Here is a 19,098-nt window from a genome sequence, read left to right as displayed (position 1 = left end):
TTTTCGTGTATTTCGAGTAGCGTGACCTTCAGTGACCGGCTCTATACTGTGTGTGTCCTATACTGTGCTCCCTACTTTATTATTTTAGGTTTGTCCTGTTGCTCTTCCTTTCCTCTTTCTTCCTTCCTATCTTCCATTTCTGTGTTGCCGTCACCTCCTTTCTGAAGAGTAGGCAGACGTTGTGCCCCTCCCGGTGGCAGTTTCCAGCCTGCTCCTCGCTTTCCCTTTCCTATCAAATGCATATATGTTTTCAAAACACAAAAATAATAACTGCATGTTTATGTCATCATTGTGTATATCATGTTTAACACCCATCACCTGGAGCAGTATCTCATATCAGGCCATCAGCCAGGCTAACATCTCCGGCCTGCATCTCTCTCTCTCTCTCTCTCTCTCTCTCTCTCTCTCTCTCTCTCTCTCTCTCTCTCTCTCTCTCTCTCTCTCTCTCTCTCTCTCTCTCTCTCTCACACACACACACACAAACTAATCAATGATGAGGATAGAATTGCGCGATCAAAAATGCAACACGGTTTGAAAAGGGGAAAAATGATTGGCTGATCGACGAATTGATTGATTGATTGATTGATTGATTGATTGATTGATTGATTGATTGATTGATTGATTGATTGATTGATTGATTGATTGATTGATTGATTGATTGATTGATTGATTGATTGATTTTATACTGCTTGTTTACAAGCACAAGATGGCATCAGTATTCATGTTTTTCATTTAGAGTGGTTAAAAGAAACTGATTCATGTAGCTATCTTTCTACTTTAATGACAAGCTTACAGGTTAAATTTGACAACAGGACGAGAAGGTGGGGTTTCATATTTCGTAGTGCTAATCACTACACAAGAATGTGGACATATGAAACATGTTTAACATGTCCATTGTTTCTGCTCTGTGGAAAAATGCAGTTAAGTGGAACTGTTAAAATAACTGTTAAGTGGAACAGCAAGGCATTTCACGCCAATTTTTGAGTCGGCATTTCTAAATACTGGTGCTGTGGGCACCTATTTCCGCCCAGATGTTATGCTTGAAAACGGGCAGACTTTCGGTTCTGCAATTACAACATGCCTCCCTAAAATATTTAATGAAGGGTTAATCATGGAATGTTATTAATTGTGTTCTGGATTATCGCGCAAACTTTGCTGTCTGCCAAGGCTACGAAACTCGTTCAGCAAAATTATCATTTAGTCTCGAAAATATTTTCTTCAATAATGAACGACTTTCGTCACAGTAACACTGGCCTCACTATGACGCGTAACAATAACTTGGGACAGGATCTTTCGCAAAGCTCGCCCAAACAAGTAATTTTCCTACACTGCAGTCATTAGATTTTGTCGATCTCTACAGTCTCCGCGGGAGCCTCTTGGTCAAATACCATAACTACAGCTAACAAGTTTCAAAGATAACAAGATGTGTGCTCAGTATTTACAAGTCTGTAGCATAAGGCCGAAAAGTTAAGATCCACTAACTGAAATGTATATGGATATGGAAAGATTTCTATGGCATTACCCGCATAATTAAACGCCGAAGGAAACGCTGCGCGCGTTTTGTAATGGCTTGAAAGCCAATGTCTGGCGTACTGAGGGGCTTCCATATACACATCCAATACTTCTTTATGATAAGCTTTTTAACGCGATCTATGAAAAGAAAGGCAGGAAAGTTGAGGAGAAAATGAAAGAAGCTGTCATTGAATGAACCGCATAGCGAAGTCGGATCCCGCATCCGGCCTCCTATATAATATTATTGCGCGAGTACTTTGAAGAGAATTTACTGAAAGGCTCGCTGAAATCTCTGCGTGCGATTTTGAGCTGGCAATCACGCCAGCTCCGGTGACCTTCAACAACCTTCAACAACCTCCAATAAAAAGAGGCCATAAAATTGTGCGTGCGCCCCCTGGTGGGCCAGTCTTCCTCGAGAGTAAGGACGAAGCGCGGCCAAAAGAACGCGTTTTCACGTACTAACACGCACTGTTGTTACACTTACTTTTTTTTTGTACAAAACGTCTTTTCATGCTTCACAGAACAAAAGTAACTGGGACAACAATGCATTTCGTCGCGAATTTAGCGAACTTGTATCTCGAAGCTCGAGTTATTTTTGTCAGGTTTATTTCTAATGGTAGCCTAGTGCAACCGCAAACTCGGAAAGTTCGCTTTCTAAGAATTGATTACGTTAGTTTCGCGTCTTTTCTTTTCTCGCTCCTCTTGTGCGATTCGCAGCGAAGCGCGGCGCCACAATGTCAGTCATCGACAATTCCTCTTTTCTTTTTCTTTTTTTTTGCAGTTAGTATTGTTACGAACGCTTCGTGCTCAGGCTACAAAAGAATACAGAGAAAACAATGACGGCAGTGGAATAAGTTCTAGTTATCCAAGTAACTCGCATTGTTGTGGGGAATAAAAAGCGCTATAGCGCGTATTTCGTTAACTAGCTTCACCAGTACGCTAAACTAGAGACCCTCAGGCTTAAGAGCACTTTTGGCTGCAATAAAACAAATGATCCCAGCCGACACAGCCATTTATTTATTTATTTTTCATGAGCAGAACACTGACGGCGAATCGCCAACAATGAGCACTCGTACCAGCCCACAACAGCAGGCGGCTCGTGGAGTGGCCGTATCTCTCAAGCGGCAGTAATGACATTTACGCAAACACCATTTCGTTAACTTACATTTTCGTGTCACCAATGACCTCATGGAACACATTACGACTGCTAGTGTAATAACATAATCGATATTCCTTCGAAGCAAAACTCTCTCACTATGTTAGATTTTTTTTTTAAAAAAGAACGAAGAGGGGGAAGCACAAAGTAGATCTTAATTACTTGGAGCAAAGTACATAACCATAAGGGCGGGTTACGTTATAGTCCTCCGTTTAGACGCTCCGCTAGCAAGCCAGGATGCAGCGAGGTATCGAAATATGCTAATCGGGTATTTTAAGAACAATAGAAGCGGCGAAGAGCGTGTGCAAAATAACGGCTAGCGGCACTGGTGGGGTGAAGCTTGGTGCGTTCTATGAGGTCATAATTAGATTTCCACGTCCCTCCTCAAACTACACAGGTATACTCTAGTAGTTGAAGCCAGAATGTAGAATACAATTTAAGAAACGTAACATGGGAGTGGAAGTCATGGGATATACGAAAAACAATACCAAGAGCGCGAAGGGCATGTTGTTTTGCATATTTAGCACGTGAAGCTAAGTTTAGCGTTTAGTCGAAGTACGCACCAAGATATTTCATTTCATCGACCCTGGGCAACAGAGCATCTCAAAGGGTGCATGGAAATCGCTCATGGTGTGTTTTCTGCGTATAAATTAATACCACAGTTTTGGAAGCACTTAAGTGTGGCTTATAGTATCTGCACCGCTTTGAGAGTGAGAAAATGTCTCATCAGAGGTCAATGCAGTCGGGAGCACTGCTGACAGCCTTAAATATCTTTAAGTCGACAGCAAATAGAAGGAATGAAGAGTGTTAAATTGCTGACGCAACGTCATTTGTGAACAGTAGGAAGGTGAGAGGGCCAAGAACGTTTTCTTGGAGGAACTGCGCTAACCGCCTCATAGCCAACACAGCTCTGTCCAATAATGCCAACGAAGCACGATCTGTTGCTTGGGTATTTAGATACCAGGGCAATTATGAAACAAGGCATGTCCATTTGCGTTAGCTTTGTAAGGAGAAGCTCATGTAAAGTTACATCAAATGCTTTACATAGGTTAAAGAGCGTCTAATCGGCCCCCATACTATGTTCGGCACAGGAATCATGGGTGATCCATATGAGCAAGTTCGTTGTTGTGGAGCGGCCTGATACAAAGTCATTCTGTTCATTTATTAAAATGTTCTTAGCACTAATAAAAATCGGGGAACATAACATACATTCAAACACTTCTTACTCGTCGCAGATGATAGATATAGACCTGTATTTAACAACAGCACTTCTAGCCTTCGATTTGTGTACGGGCACTACCCGTACTACCTTCCAAGCACTGGGAAACATACTAGACTTTAGGGAACAATTGAATGTGCGTGCGAAAACAGGGACAAGTATGTTTTCATACGCCTTAAGCAGTGCGGGAAGGATACCATCGGCGCCACAAGTAACGGAGGCTTGAGACGCTTTATGCGCTTGAAAACAAGGTCTTCATTGACTGATAGCGTACACATCTTACCAAACTGATAAGGAAGGTTACTTGAGGTAGAAACATCTTTTGCACCAAATGCAAAGAATAAATGTTCTGCAAAGGCATCAGCAGGGGTTCGACACAGCATCGCCATTTTCATCAACAAGACATACATCTCCAGCGCTCTGTTTAGAAGAGTGAAGAGAGCGCACGTAACTCCAGAAATATGTTGAATTACATGTTATGCTGGCCTCAACAAGTTCAATGTGGTTGTAGTGATCATCGTTATAATAAAATTTGCAATGATAACAATAGCACCGACATCCAAGTTCCCACTTATATAGGCCTGTTTGTCCCACTTTTCTTGCGTGCATGGTCTTTCAGATTTATTGCCGTCTTCAGTTTGCCGTTTTAGTTTTTTAGTTATTTAGAAAACGCAGGGAATTTTGACTTTTTGAGTGTTCTTGCGTGTATGAGTAGGAGCCTGCCATGATCAATGACTTTCGTAAACAATTCAACCTGTTTATCAGTCAACATCAGTTGTTCTATCCACGAACGAATAGCCAGCATTTTCAAGATAATCGCTTAAGCCAACGTAGTCGCCAAGAGAAAAGTTGAAGCTGCGCTTCCTCTTGTCATCGGAGCTGATGTTGGGTTTCTGTGCGGCCAGAGTTGAAAAATAAACGGTTAAAAGAAAGTGGAACTTGTCTAACGCAACAAGATAAGCGTTGTTGCGCATGACACATGGTATCAATATTTGTGAAACAAAGATCTACAATGTTGCCACAGCAGTTCTCAGTGAAGTTTAGCTGCCGATAAAGTCAAGCAAGGAGTGTCATTTTTGAGATATGTAAAAAGAATTCTGGCAGACAGTATTACTAGTCCCTAAAATTCTGGGTACAATAAAGTCTCCAATAATTGGCGCTAATTATAACGGCTTAAATTGATGCCAGGATGAGACCAAATGCTGCAGTAGTTACGTCAGGTGCTACATAAAGAACAAACCATGCAAAAGCCGTTGATCACCTGAACAGCTTATGTCTATCTAAACAGCCTGATGAACGTACTCTAAATCTAAGCGACGGATACACTTTATCGTGCTATCAACAACGATAAGGACGCCATCACCTTTCTACTTTCAGGATGAATAATGTCGATCCCTGTGAGATACATTATATTACGAAGGAAAATACACACTGGTTGTTATTTCAAGTAAAAGTCAGGTTTCATTCAAAGCTATTACAGAATGAGCAGAAGAAAGAATATTTGAAAAAAAAAACACTCGTTCTTTTGTGCGTAAGCATTCTATGGCTACTTAGCTCGGAAATCTTTCCGTCCGTCTGTCTCTAACGCGTGACAGGATGGATTCCATAGGTATACATCGGGTCCTATGGTGGTACACGGGGTGATCATTTTTAAATTTTATGGAATTTTTAAACATCGCCTGTGGCAGATCGCATAATTCTTGTTCTTGAGCTGGATTATTCCAAGAGGCGGACGCTGCTAGCACGAGAAATCGAATCACATATTCAACTGATTAAAGAAAATTCGAGAATTAGCTTCTTAACTAATTACTCCACTGCACATATTGCAATTTACGAATTGCAGCCGTTGAGCTTGCAGGACGTATCCACTTGAATTGAACTGCCAGGATGACACCAGTCTCGAAATATTACTTCCCAGATTGTGGGACGAAATACATGGGCACCCGTCGTGGTGGCTTAGCGGCTATGGCATTGCGCGGCTAAGCACGAGGTCTCGGGATCAAATCACCGCAGCGGCGTCCGTATTGCGATGGGAGCGAAATGCAAATAGGCCCGTGTCCCGTTCACGTTATAGGTCCCCGGGTGGTCTAAACTTCTGGAGTGCCCCACTAAGGCGTGCCTCATAAACAAGTCGTGGGTTTTACACTAATTTTAACTTTTTTTTAAGTACGTGGGCGTTCCAGTTACTTTTGTGCTTCAATGCATAACAGAACGTTTTGGTAAAATAGCAAGTGGAACAACGGTGCATTTTTACGGCGAGTTTGACGGCGCATATCTCCTAACTGGCGTTATTCTAAATTTGCAATATGTACCGTAATGTAATTAATTCAGAAGATAATTCACATTTTTTGCGAATTAGTTGAGTAGGTGTTTTGAGTGCTCGCGCAAATAGTGTCCGCCTTTCTAAATAATCCATCTCAAGTACTATAATTATGCTATCTGCAACAGGCTACCTTTAAAATTCCATAAAACTTAAAAATGCACATGATGTATATGACAATTCCTTATGTATACCTATTACTACTGAGATTTATGATCGTGACTCTATATATATATATATATATATATATATATATATATATATATATATATATATATATATGAGCCACTGGAAATAATACTTGCACACTGTCTCTGAAGGTACTTGTTGTTGTTGTTGTCGTCGTCGTCATTTACTTAGTGTGCATGCCCAGGAAGAACCTTAAGTTTTGAGTGCCAGCGCGACGGCTACTGTAGCAAAAATAAATAATAAAAAACAACTCCAACAGAAGGTAAGTAAAAGAAGAAAGTAGACGGACAACATAAAAAGGAAGATTAATTCGTCATAACACGAGAAAACGAGCACAGTAAATATATAAGGACAGCTTACATTCAAGGAAACGCGGGTTGATGTTCACAGCAAAGAGAATAAAAGATAACTCGATCAATGCGGGAAAATTAGTGAGATACGCGTACAACAGTGCAAAGCTCGTAACAAAACAACGACAGCAACTTGTGAAATATATCAACATCAACAAATTAAGTATTATAATGACTGTATTCTGTGGACGGTTGAGTGTTGGCAATGGCAGGCAGGAACGTGGAAAGGTCTGTTCTCCCTGGTGATATTAGGTGAAATTCGAAACCTGATACAAATTAGAAGTTCAGGGCAGGTAAAGATTCCATGAAGGAGTTCGAAAAGAAACAAAAGTTCAGCACGATTGTGTCGGAAACGAAGTGATGGTAGTGACGATAATCTAACAGTGCTAGGGCAAAATCCAGTGCCAGTGATAGTAAAGCGATGAAGGTGTTTGCTTAGAAACTTTTTCTGGACCCGTTCCATGACGTCACTGTTCTATTTAAACATGCCGTTCCAGACGATCGACGGGTACTCAAGTTGAATGCGCATTGTTGTCTACAACCTGAGGAAAGGTGTTGGAGGATTGCATTTCTAGCTAGTCTGCACGCAGGACCGAGAGAGCGCAGATTTCGCATTGCAACGCGCTTAGTGCGAGCAAAGACGTGTGAGGTTGTATCGAAGGGTGTAATGAGGTCAGTGATCTCAAAACATTACAAAACAAAACAGAATCCACAGAATAAAAGAAAGAATACTTTCTGTTTTGCAAGTGAAAGTCGTAACTTTGGTCTAAGCTTGCATGATTCAAAGTGAGATCATTGTCTTTGCACCATTAAGAGAAAGAAAACACGTCGAACTTAAGGGTGCAAGTCGCAAACAGCGTGAATTTCCTCAGAAATCTTGGTGTCAACGGCATATAGAAGGAAAAAAGAATTTGGAATAGTGGAAGAAACGTCATCACCGAAAATTAGGAACAGGAATGGTCCTAATATCGACCCTTGAAAGACGCCGCTTGTACAAACACGATTGACCATTGACGTTACCATAATGGCCTCACTGTAACGCCAATTTTGACAGCGCACGAATTTTCTACATTCTCGTGATCCTTCACGAATTTTCCTCGAAATATTTACATACATGAAAACCGGAGAGATATGTAGGCCCGGCGAAGCATTCACTTCTCTAACAATTAAATTCTGGGGTTTTATGCGTCAAATATGGTTATGAGGCACGCCGTAGTTGGGTGGTCTCCGAAATTATTTTGACCACCGGAGGCCCTTCCAAGTACACCTGAACCCAAGTACACGAGCGTTTTTTGCCTTTCTCCCCCATCGAAATGTGGCCGCCTCGGACGATGGACATCGAACCGGCGACCTCGATTTTATCAGCGCTATACGCTACAATAGCCATTCATCTACCACGGCGGATAATCTTTTCTGGTTGCATACCTTTTTTTTATACTCCTATTGATAATACATACAATGAACAACTACTGCAAAGTCTCTCGCACTGAAAATATAGTATGACTCCACGAAGTTTGCCGGACAACGCGCCTGTGACGATGACGACGGTGCAAACGCACCGTGTCATCGCTGCAATATCATGGCTGCATGTTACCCTGGCGCAAAGGTGTCGATCATCCCAGTGGTTCTCGCTTCGCCCGCCACTTTTGTCCACCCGTCCTACAAGCAGCGCGAACGTAGTTGACCAGAGTGCGCGCTATTTGCGCACACAGTTAAGCAACAGACGAGTTCAGTAGCCACACGTTCGACTTCCCAACGTTGCTGAGTTACGCCACGGCGACCATTGTGACACACTTTCGGGGCATCCCGGCAAGCGAAAACTTGATGGCCATCTCCGACCCCGATGCGGACGCAAGGTGGATTATCCCGACTCCTATATATCAGGGATAAGCTGCGCACAAACGTGCGGTCGCCGCCACGTCAGCCGAGGGCTCGGCAGATGGGATACGCGACCAGCGTGCCGAATGCGACCTAGGTGGCAGCATTGCACTGCGCTTCTCACACAGAAAAGGCTAGGCGCTGCAGCAGCGGAAAGTGGGCCTGCACCGTGGAGACAGGGATGAACAGCGGCGGCAGGAAACGTAAGCGATTTACTGCTCCAGAGCAGCGCGTTTGTTCAAAGATGTCACTTACAGTGGCGAGTGATGCATCGGAGCCGAAGTGGGTCCAGAATGAGCCCTTCTTACACTTTTTTTTTTCTTTTCTCCACACAGGTCACGTTGCCACGGGACAAAAGGGTGTTTCGCGAGCAGAGGTTCACGTCGCCCGAGACGTGATCGAGCGTATACGATTTGCGCGAGCTACTTCCGCACTGCAAACTTCATTACTGCAGCATCTTTGCTGTTGCTGCAGTTGGGTATATGAAAAGTAAAATAGATTCAAAAACACCTCGTCGCAACCTGCCAAGATCACAGCCTGAAGCCAAAGAGAAAAAGAAACGTTGCTGACCATGCGCCTTCAACCTTATTTCTGCTTCCCTTCTGTGCCGTGATCTTTTATATACCCGAATATGCCGTGTCGACCGGTCTCCAACCTGTATTTCGTGCGTGCTATGCGTGTGCCTTATCTTTCCTGCTGCATATTGCACCGGTACCTTTGAAGTGTAATGAAAGAGGTGCGCTTCTAGTTTTTTTGTCGCTGTGCGCAAGATGAGAGCTCGTGTTCAGTATAGGAGCCGGCTTGGTGTGCGTATGATCCGTGGCCTGAATAATTCACGAGACAGGTGTAATATATATATATATATATATATATATATATATATATATATATATATATATATATATATATATATATATATATATATATATATATATATATATATATATATATATATATATATATATATATATATATATATATATTGCTCTGACGAAGGCAGCGTCAGCTGGCGAAAAGTTAGTGAAGTTGTATTTCGCATGTTCGTGTTTTTATCCATCTATATATTGTAAAGGTAACGAAGAACGCTGTAAGTGCAAGAAGAGGAAGAGAAGGACAAAAGAAGGATAGAGTAGTAGTGGGTTCTCTTCCTCTTCTTTCACTTGCAGCGTTCTTCGTTACCCTTACAATATATAGATGGATAAAATATACATACCGAGTGTGTGTCTGTATATGCGGAACACTTTCTTTTAAAAGAAAGTGTCCCACATATGCCCCTGCCGCTTATTGTAGATAGGCTACAGGGCTATATAGGCGGACATTAGTAAAAAAATAATGAGAATAAAGAACATCAATGATAATTTTGCTATTTGCCGGAAATCTATTGCAAATTATATATTTTATTAGTCACTCTATGGCCCATATTGTAACTGCGAAATTGAAGCTGGCGAGTTGTGAGGTCATGTTCGCTTAATAGAAATAAGATAACTAACACTGCTCTCGACATATGCGACCTTAAATATGCTACGAAATAAATAATCGTTCCAGCTTAGAGCTTCTCAAAAGCGTACCTCTAACAGTCCGGAACGATCCTTACTGGAACGCCGAGGCATTTTGAAAGGGACACTAAAAGAAGATAAAAAAAATATTTCAGCTGCATTAGTAAATTTATTTTCGTATTAATTTGACCACATAGGGTTCTTCAACCTGCACCCACGGCTCCTTAAGCTAGCTTCTTTGCATTCCGCCACCGTTTGAATGCGACACCCACGGCCGTGAGTCGAACCTCCGAGCACGTGCGCAGCAACAGAATGCCATCAAGGATGTCTTAAGAATTCTTGAAAGCCAGTCACTCGGCCACAGCGGAGAATTTAACAACTGGAAGCAGGCCGTACTTAGTCTGAATTGAATCTCCCTACTCGACAACAAAAACCGAGAACCGCACGTGGCTAATTTTCTTTCTTTTTCCTTTTTTTTTTTATCTGACCAAGAAGATGCTTCCGGCGTGAAAGGCGACTTAATTACTTACTCGGTACACTTTCCTCGCACGCCGGGCAGCCTCCGCTCCTGTCCCCGTCTGAATAGCCGTCGACGGTACCGCAGAGAAAATGTCCGGAAGCGTCTCCCGTGGACGCTTCGCGATGCATTAGCGAGGTATCGGAGGAGTAAACACGAAGCTGAGCTAACGAAGGTACTACAGCGCCGTGCAAACGCGCTGTTGCCAAGAGAAGTGCCGGAAATGCGGCCAACCGAGGCGCGTAATGCACGTCTCTCGGGAGGAGAACGCGCGGCCCGTCAGAACCGTCCCAGTTCCACACAAAGCGTCTCGCCCGACAGCGGCCAGCTGAAGCGCGGTGTTGCATGCGGTGCCACTGCTGATAAGATAACGGAATCCTTAATTCTCGGCCAGTGACTGCCTCCGCTTTCCGACGCGCGCGCGAAAGACCTTCACAGGCCGTGTACGACACGTGTGCGAGACATGAGAGTCTCATACCGTATACCTAATAGCACGAAATGCAATAACAAAGCATTCATCTAACATTTGTTGGTTGGTAATACAAAGACATGTTCCAGCGCGTGAGAGGAAGAAACGGAAAAGCGGCAAAGAAAAACATGCGCATCCCATGCACTGCGGGAATCGATGTAATGAGCGAAGCTTTCTGTGCTGCTCGCTTTGGCTGAGAACATTTAGCGGTGATGATGACGGCGAATGTTTAGTTTCTTCAGCGTTTAGCCCAAAGCGAGAGTGGTGAGTTGACGTTAAACGTTACCTTGAGTGCACCAGTGCTGTTTATCTGCGTAGTACACAGAAAACACAGGGGTAGGTGTATGGTTGAGGCATTGTTGTGCGCCATACCTCATAACCTCTGAGAGGGTTCAGCATATTCATTGCCGCACATGGCACTTCGCATCGTGGCCGAAGCATTAAACTTTAATTGAATTGTGTGGCTGTACGTGCCAAAACCACAAACGGATTATGAGGCACGTCGTGTAGTGGCGAACTCCGGATTAATTTTGACACGGTGGTGTTCTTTAACGTGTTAAATTGCACGAGCGTATTTTTTACTTTGTTTTTTTTTCTTTGTTTTTCTCGCCCCCGTCGAAATGCCGCTGCCCCCCGTCTGCCAGGAGCCAGGAACATTCCAACACATGCCTGAGGAATGCAGGCTTAGCTAACAACGCTCACCACTCCTCACCGACCCCAACATGACCTCCCAGCCCATCCCACCCCTTAGAGAGCAATGGAAGATGTTGCTGTCCAGCCCCAGCAAGGAATTCAGACCAGCTGCGGCTCGTAACCAGGGGCCAGGCGGCGAGAGTAGCGTATGGATTACTAGGCGCATGCGCTGAAGAATCTCACTAAATAAAGTTTTTCGTTCATTCATTCATACTCCGTGGGGTGCAATCAAGTGTCGGATGGTATACTGATTGAAAACTAAGTTTTTCAAGAGTCCTTTGAAGAACATCGCAAAATAGTATTGCATCTTTACAACTCATCAAGCGGTGCTCTATAGTTAGATACAAAAATGCCTTTTTTGAGCAACCAAGATTTTACAGGTAGCGTTTACCTGTGTAAGTTAAATAAAAATGTTTTTGTACATGGGGATAAAGGCATGTTGCGGACTCGCTGAAGTACGTTATGCCCTGGCAGACTGGAGAATGTAGAACGGAAAAGGGGAACTGGTAAAATCATTGATATCAAATCTTTATGACGTTCTTTTCTGGACAATGTGCCGAGATATTCAGTAGAACGCCAAACCAAAAGAAATTGCACAGCGAAATATACTTCATGCATAAAACCCTACAAACAAGGTCGTTCAGAATATTGGGAAGAAACTACCAGGTTGGGTAAAGCATTGACTAAGTTAACTTGTATGAATGAACTTAGTACTGGGTGTTAAATATCCCGAAAGAAGAAAAAATGACAGACAATCTGTCGCACAAACAGTTGTATCAGACCGAGTCCACCAGCACATACAGATCTAAAGATATTATCTCGCCTCAGAGAGTCATGGGTACAAGATCACAAAAAAGTAGCGAATATTCTATGAAAACGTTGAATGTAAGTCTGGCCACAATTAAGCATATGATAGTACATAAAATATTTTTGTAGGCAGGGGATAAGTTACAAGCCGCCGCCCTACAAAATATAGTAGTATGATAAATATAAGTAATAATAAATATAGTAAATATATATAGTATCCGCATGGCGTTTAAGCGCCGGTACACGTCATCGTCAGAAATGCGCGCTTAGCTTAAAAGCATCAAAAGGAACGCCAAGCTATTTAGGTGGTACGGTTGCCCATTCTATTACCAGCCAGTCAGTGTACATCCCCACAAACCAAGCCAAAGACCTGAACTTTTTGACCAATTTACCGGGGCACTTGAATCCACACGAAAATCTTCAGTCAATGATAAAGCTTTGTCAATGCTCGGTTTGTCTGAGCAGAAAAAGACAAGATTATCTGCGTAAGCCAATACATTGAGTTCGTTGCCCGAAATGAGAGAACCATGAATGTCACTGCACTTTATAGTACTTATACACAATGGCACTAAATAATGCGCAAACAGAAGTGGCGATAACGGACAACCCTGTTTTATAGAGGAAAAAATAGACAACGGTTCGGACAGATTATCGTTAACAGTGATATTGGTAGAACAATTAGTGCAGCAAATGCGAACACCTTTGTAAACAGCGGAGTCAACATTAACTTATTCCAAATGTCTGAAAAGAAAGGCGTGGTTCACTCGGTCAAATGCGTTTGCTAAATACGTGCTACATAAAAGTGTTTTACCGAGCACGAAAGAAGCCCGCAAAAGCACGCAAAAACTGCCGCGCGACTGGCCGCTCGAGGCACCTTGCGTGTATTCGAGGGCTTCTTTCACGCTCGGAAAAACTTTTATGTAGCACGTATTGAGCAACAGAAAGCTGTATCGGGAGTTTTTCATGTGGCTCTACAATTTATCTCATTCACACTTCTAATCTACTTATCATATTTGATCAGCTAATTATTGGACGGATACTAATTACCTAATTAGACGGAATAAAAGAATAATTTGAATATCTCCAAGTGACTGCAAAGAACATTACCTTGGGTCTGCCCAGCTACGTGGCATTCGCATATTTTTAAGCTCTGGCTAAAGTTAGCTGGGACACCCGGTATATTTTATCGGCTCGTAGCGCGAAAGTTAGCCGTGCCGCTACACATGATACCACGTGCCGCCTTATCGTGAGGACTGCGCCTGCTATGAGTATTAAAAAGAGACCTGCTATCAGTAACTACCTAAGAGGAAAAAAAACGAAACCAGGAAAGAAACAATTCATGATTACTCAAAGGGAACCTCATTACTTTTCGAAGCGACAGGATGCCTTAGAACACGCACTTATAGAGCGAGATACAAGGAAGAAGAAGCCTGTGCTTGCGGCGGTAAAGCTAGGGAAACGATGGAGCGTGTTTTATTAGAAAGTGAAGATATCTCCCCAGCGGTCAATTTAGGCGCCTCTGGCCTGCTTGAATCCCTTGGGTTTAGCGAGAGTAGAGGGAAAGTAAACATGTGCACAAAAGAGATTTGTATAAGAGGCGATTGGAAAATTGGTGGAAGTAGGGAAACGACAAACAGCGGAGACGTACGAAAGCAAAGTTCCCTACAGGGGTTCAGAAAGTTTGGTGATAGTAATTCGTTTTTTTTTTACTTGTCTTCTTTTTAACATAGGTAATTAGGCCATATAATAACAAGAGCTTGGTGGCGCAACCCACCGCCCCGTTTCGAAGGGGACGCTCATAGCATCTATCCATCCATGCACCACATTCAAGAAAGTTGGCAACTAAGTACAGGGTAATTGAAAGCGTAAATATACAACCAGGAGTCATCAGGAAGAAAGTGAGAGAAACAGAGACAGTGAAGTGGATGGAAATAATGAAACCAAAAAATACCACAGAGATTTACACGAATACGAAGAAAGAAATTAGAAGGGAAAATCTGTACGATAACACGAAGTGCCTTGCTATTTGAGGCTCGAGCCTCAAATTGGACAGAAACATACGGGAGCAAATATTCGCAACCAGATGAGGTATGTGCATGCTGCAGTGAAAATACGGAGACCATTCAGCAGTTCCTAATGAAATGGAAGAATTCACCTCGTGGGATCCGTAGGTAACGTATACACCTTCTAGAAGCGCTTCCAGAAGAATTGGTGGGGGAAAAAAGCAGAGGAGGGATTGATACGGCCGGATGCGTTACTGGCGTAGTTAGAGGTACCGGGTACATAGACAAGTTTTGAGGAAAAGAAGAAAGATTAAAGTGATGCATACAAAAATGCTAGAATGAAAAGCATGTATAGCCTACCCGAGTAACTCAAGCAGACTAGGTGACTATATGTCACCGCCTTGTTTTGAATGGGATGTCAATAAATCATCTTCTTGCCCTTCTTCTTCATAATGCGAGTGACGGGAGAAAATGCCTGCACTTGCGATGCGTATTCGCGTATTGCTGTGTTTTTAGACGTGTTCTTGCGGCATCTGCTGAGGCGTTTGCTTTAAATGTGTCCTTACCGCATCCTCTGAGTGGAATGTTCAGAGGTTATTCGTCCGAGCGGCGCTGTACCGCTGTTGGCTGCGCCAAAAACACCCAGCGCACGAGGAGAAATCTGCTCATGCAAGAGCCCTGCGATCAACGTTCACGGAGACACAAGTTTGTGCGTGGAGTGTGTTCGCTGTGCACAGAAAGGTTCCTGCAGCGCCGGAGAAACATCACTCCGGAATAGCGCATTTAAATGGAAAAGACTTCGTGCCCAGCAAGCTTGCTCGGGTGGATATTCGTTTTGTTGTCGCACGCCAGTGTCGTACGCCAGTGTTTACCTTTCTATCGCACCCAAAACTGCGTTTTGGATACGATAGAAAGGTAAAAGGTAAGCAGAAAGCGTTCGAGTGCGCGTGTTATTCTTCGTAACTTGCGCAGCGATTGTTCCGTTACGGCAAATAAACAAGACTGCACAGAACTTGACGGTTTTCGTGTCCTTCGTTTTTCACGCACATGAATGAGCCACATTAGAGTATTCGCGAACGCTAAACGAGTAATTAGCTAATCACTAGTGTACACAGAAACAGGGCTGCGCACGCGTCCATGTCACACTTGATTTTTTTTTTCTATTTCTGTCTCTCGCGCAACGCGTGGTTGCTTGAATTGCCATAATTGTGCTATGCTCACACTCAGCCATGCGAGAAGCATGTTCAGCCATTCCTAACAGAGCAGGTGCTCCTTTCAGTGACGTCATACACGGATACGCAAATTATTGTGTGTTATTTATCGGCTGAGAGAAAGAGAGAGTAAATAATTATTTCGAGAGTCAGCGTGAAAGATTTCTTGTAACCGAACCTAACCTAACTGCAAGGCTTACAAGGTATTTGAAGCTAACGACGAATTGGCCTTTTGTGCTAATGTAAACGAAGTGTGAGCGGGGTCAGTTTTTATAAAGAAAAATATAAAGTACCTGCAACAGGCAGCACACGCGATATAAAATGCAATTGTTCTGTATAGTACACACTGCACTGGTCCACTAATTGGTTATGTTGCTGAGTGTGTCAGTTGTCAGTGTGAATTGCTGCACATAATTCGTGTCAAAGTCTTACGTAAACACGTAGGAGCTACAGCTTTCCCTGCGATTGCATGCATTTTGCCAAATATGGAAAATAACTTTATTGCACTCGTATTGGTCGTGCCATGCTAAAATCGCACGGCTATCGAGACGACAAAGCAGAATAAAAATGCAGCACAATGTATGGCGGTAGCACACGGCACAAATAAAATACTCGTTTCTTTTTCTTTTTTTTAATAGTATGTATAGCGTACTAGATGTCGTCTGATATCTTTCATGCAATGCCTCAAGCCGTGAAGAAACGTGTATGGTTACGCAGATCTCGAAAGGTTCCCGAAAGGTTCGGGTGGATATTCGTTTTGTTGTCGCACGCCAGTGTCGTACGCCAGTGTTTACCTTTCTATCGCACCCAAAACTGCGTTTTGGATACGATAGAAAGGTAAAAGGTAAGCAGAAAGCGTTCGAGTGCGCGTGTTATTCTTCGTAACTTGCGCAGCGATTGTTCCGTTACGGCAAATAAACAAGACTGCACAGAACTTGACGGTTTTCGTGTAGCTACTGTTGTTGAGTAAAGCCAGTGTAAACAACACTTTGAAGCAGATCTCGAAGAAAAAATTCACCGACGATTACTATACTCCCTAGTGCGAAATTTGAGCGCAGCTCTGTACGTGTTTTCATTTCGCAAAATTTTGGCTGGCGCAGGCAACTTGTCTCGTGCGGCACGTTGCAAACGGAGCGAAGTACGGCGCGACTGCCTCGCTAACCGGAAGATCGCGAGAGGCAGCCCGTGGGTGACGTGTGAGCACGATTTGCAGCGGCCGCCGCAGACGCCCGCTCATGCAGTGCTTTGCTTCCATACGTATTGGTGGCGTCATCGGTGAACAGACGACGTGCGTTACTCTAGCGCCATCTCGCAGCCATCGTTGCCGCAGAGCCCGTCATGCGCAGCACTATAAGATTTTCTTGTCACGCTTTCGCCATGCCCTCCTCAGCTTTTCGCCTCATGGTTCCGCTGCACCCTCCTTCTCCGCTTTCCTTTTCGCGCTCTCTTCGCTATCGCAGTCATTCATCCGCGCTCCGCGTTCGCTCTTTCATCTTTCGCTGTGCTCGTTCGCTCAGTGACGAGGCACGCCGACGCTCGCCGCAGGAACAGGCGCCCAAGAGCTGCGCTCTGAAAGCTTGGCCAACTGCACGACGTTGCAACTGCAGTGAAGCAGACCATGCCGCAAGGTGCTCTCGCTAAATTATCTCTGTGGTATGTTTTTGCGATCTGAAATGTGATCGCGTTAAAGAAGAGACGACAAGACGGATGCAGCGTTTTCAGAAGTGGCCACCGCGGGAGACTGATAACCGCAAATTTAACGTGCTGTGGCCCGCTGTCGCCCGCGCCGCTTCTGCAGTCCCCTCATTATCATCATCATAACAGAAACATGGCGGCCGCCATTTCACTATAGAGGCTAGAAGGTTTTCCTTCTAGCCTCTGTAATTTCACCCTTTCCGCGGCGATCCTGTGGACGCTGCCATGTTTGATCACGTGGTGACGTGCCCATTGCGTGCCTCGACTGCCAGCGTTGCCTCCGTGTTCCCAGTGGGTGTGTATGACGCCGGTGCGGCTTAGCAAACCTGTTTCTTCAGGAGATGTCGTAGACGGTGAGTGGGTGGACAACACGGAAGCTTCGGCCACAGCTCCAGAGAAAATGCAAAAGCGTTTTCGGAGCTGATTAAGCTACTTCTAAACGGCATGAACAGTGTATATTGAGCAGCGTGCTTGTTTTAAAAGAGGGGCTAAATATGTATTCCAAGCTATTCAAACTTTCCGCTCATGAATTGAACCTGGATTAATGGTTTGCTCTTCGTTCTATATTTGGCAAATATTTTGAAACATGCATCGACTTGTCACATTTCTGACTAACTTTCTCGGTGCAGTCACTATCCGATTATTTTCTGCCTAATCGCTCATGGCTGTGCTCAGTTCCGATAGATTTGTTCTTGTTGCGCGCTCGAAACGTAGCTGTTTTGTACATTGTAATTCCTTGTCGTAAAGATGTACTATCGCTAGTAACTCGCTTATTCTTGTGGACCATCACGAAACATTCAGCTTCGACCATTCGTGCGCTATCGGTGTAGTCGCTCATTCATTGTGAGAGTATGGCGCGCATATGTTCAAGCGTGCGCCCATTCACTTATTGCCACGTTGGCGATGGAGCGGGCCTAAGTTCCCGTGCTAGTTGAGGTAGATGTGTGTAGCTACTGCGAATGAAACCTACTACTTTTTTCACTGCTTAATGAGCGGTACTCACTCTTGCCGACGTTCCAGTGCTGAGGCACTTTCTTCAAAGGTTAGCGATGCAACGCTGGCGTATGAGAAAATTACTGCATCCTCGATGAAAGCCGTACATCTCGAAGTGCCGGAGACATGTACGGACAGTCGCAGCAGCGGTCGGCGAACTTGGCCACACAGATTCATTCCATTCCTTATAATATGCCAGTCACTATTTTTGCAGCCAACACTGCACAAGTCCTCAATCCACATGATTCAATCCAGCAGGATTGGAGCACAGTGCGTTAGCGAAAACTTAGTTGCATTTCCGACAGCTGATCGCACAGAAGCAAGGCGGAAGCGGTAATGGTTTCGTATTTGTGCGCTGTGGCCACGTGTGCCGCGCCGCCGAAAGCGCCATCTCGTTTCTCTAGAATAAACTGCTCCCCGAAAAGGGTCAATAAGCACTGGAAATTCTGGTCTATAATGCTACAGTAAATCTCTTGTAGTTTTCTAGTGTGTGTACTGCACTGTCAACATCGCGAAGTTAAAGGGACTCACGTTTTTGGTAGTCTATATATGTGCGTGTACCCACCCACTTTTCTATCTCGTAGCGAAAT

The 19,098-nt window shown here is 43.9% G+C and overlaps 1 long non-coding RNA gene across 1 annotated transcript in view; it reads right to left on the bottom strand.

Annotated features, from left to right (window-relative positions):
- LOC135915412 (uncharacterized) overlaps window positions 1–10,922 on the bottom strand; it is a 122,894-nt gene extending 111,972 nt beyond the window's left edge. Inside the window, exon 1 of the long non-coding RNA XR_010568615.1 lies at window positions 10,651–10,922. This is a non-coding gene — a long non-coding RNA (uncharacterized lncRNA). The remainder of the gene's footprint in view (window positions 1–10,650) is intronic.
- Window positions 10,923–19,098: the final 8,176 nt, after the last annotated feature.

Source organism: Dermacentor albipictus, chromosome 4 (genome assembly GCF_038994185.2).
Source record: "Dermacentor albipictus isolate Rhodes 1998 colony chromosome 4, USDA_Dalb.pri_finalv2, whole genome shotgun sequence".
In the NCBI taxonomy this organism is placed as follows: Eukaryota; Metazoa; Arthropoda; class Arachnida; order Ixodida; family Ixodidae; genus Dermacentor; species Dermacentor albipictus.
This window is presented reverse-complemented; position numbering and strand designations above follow the sequence as displayed.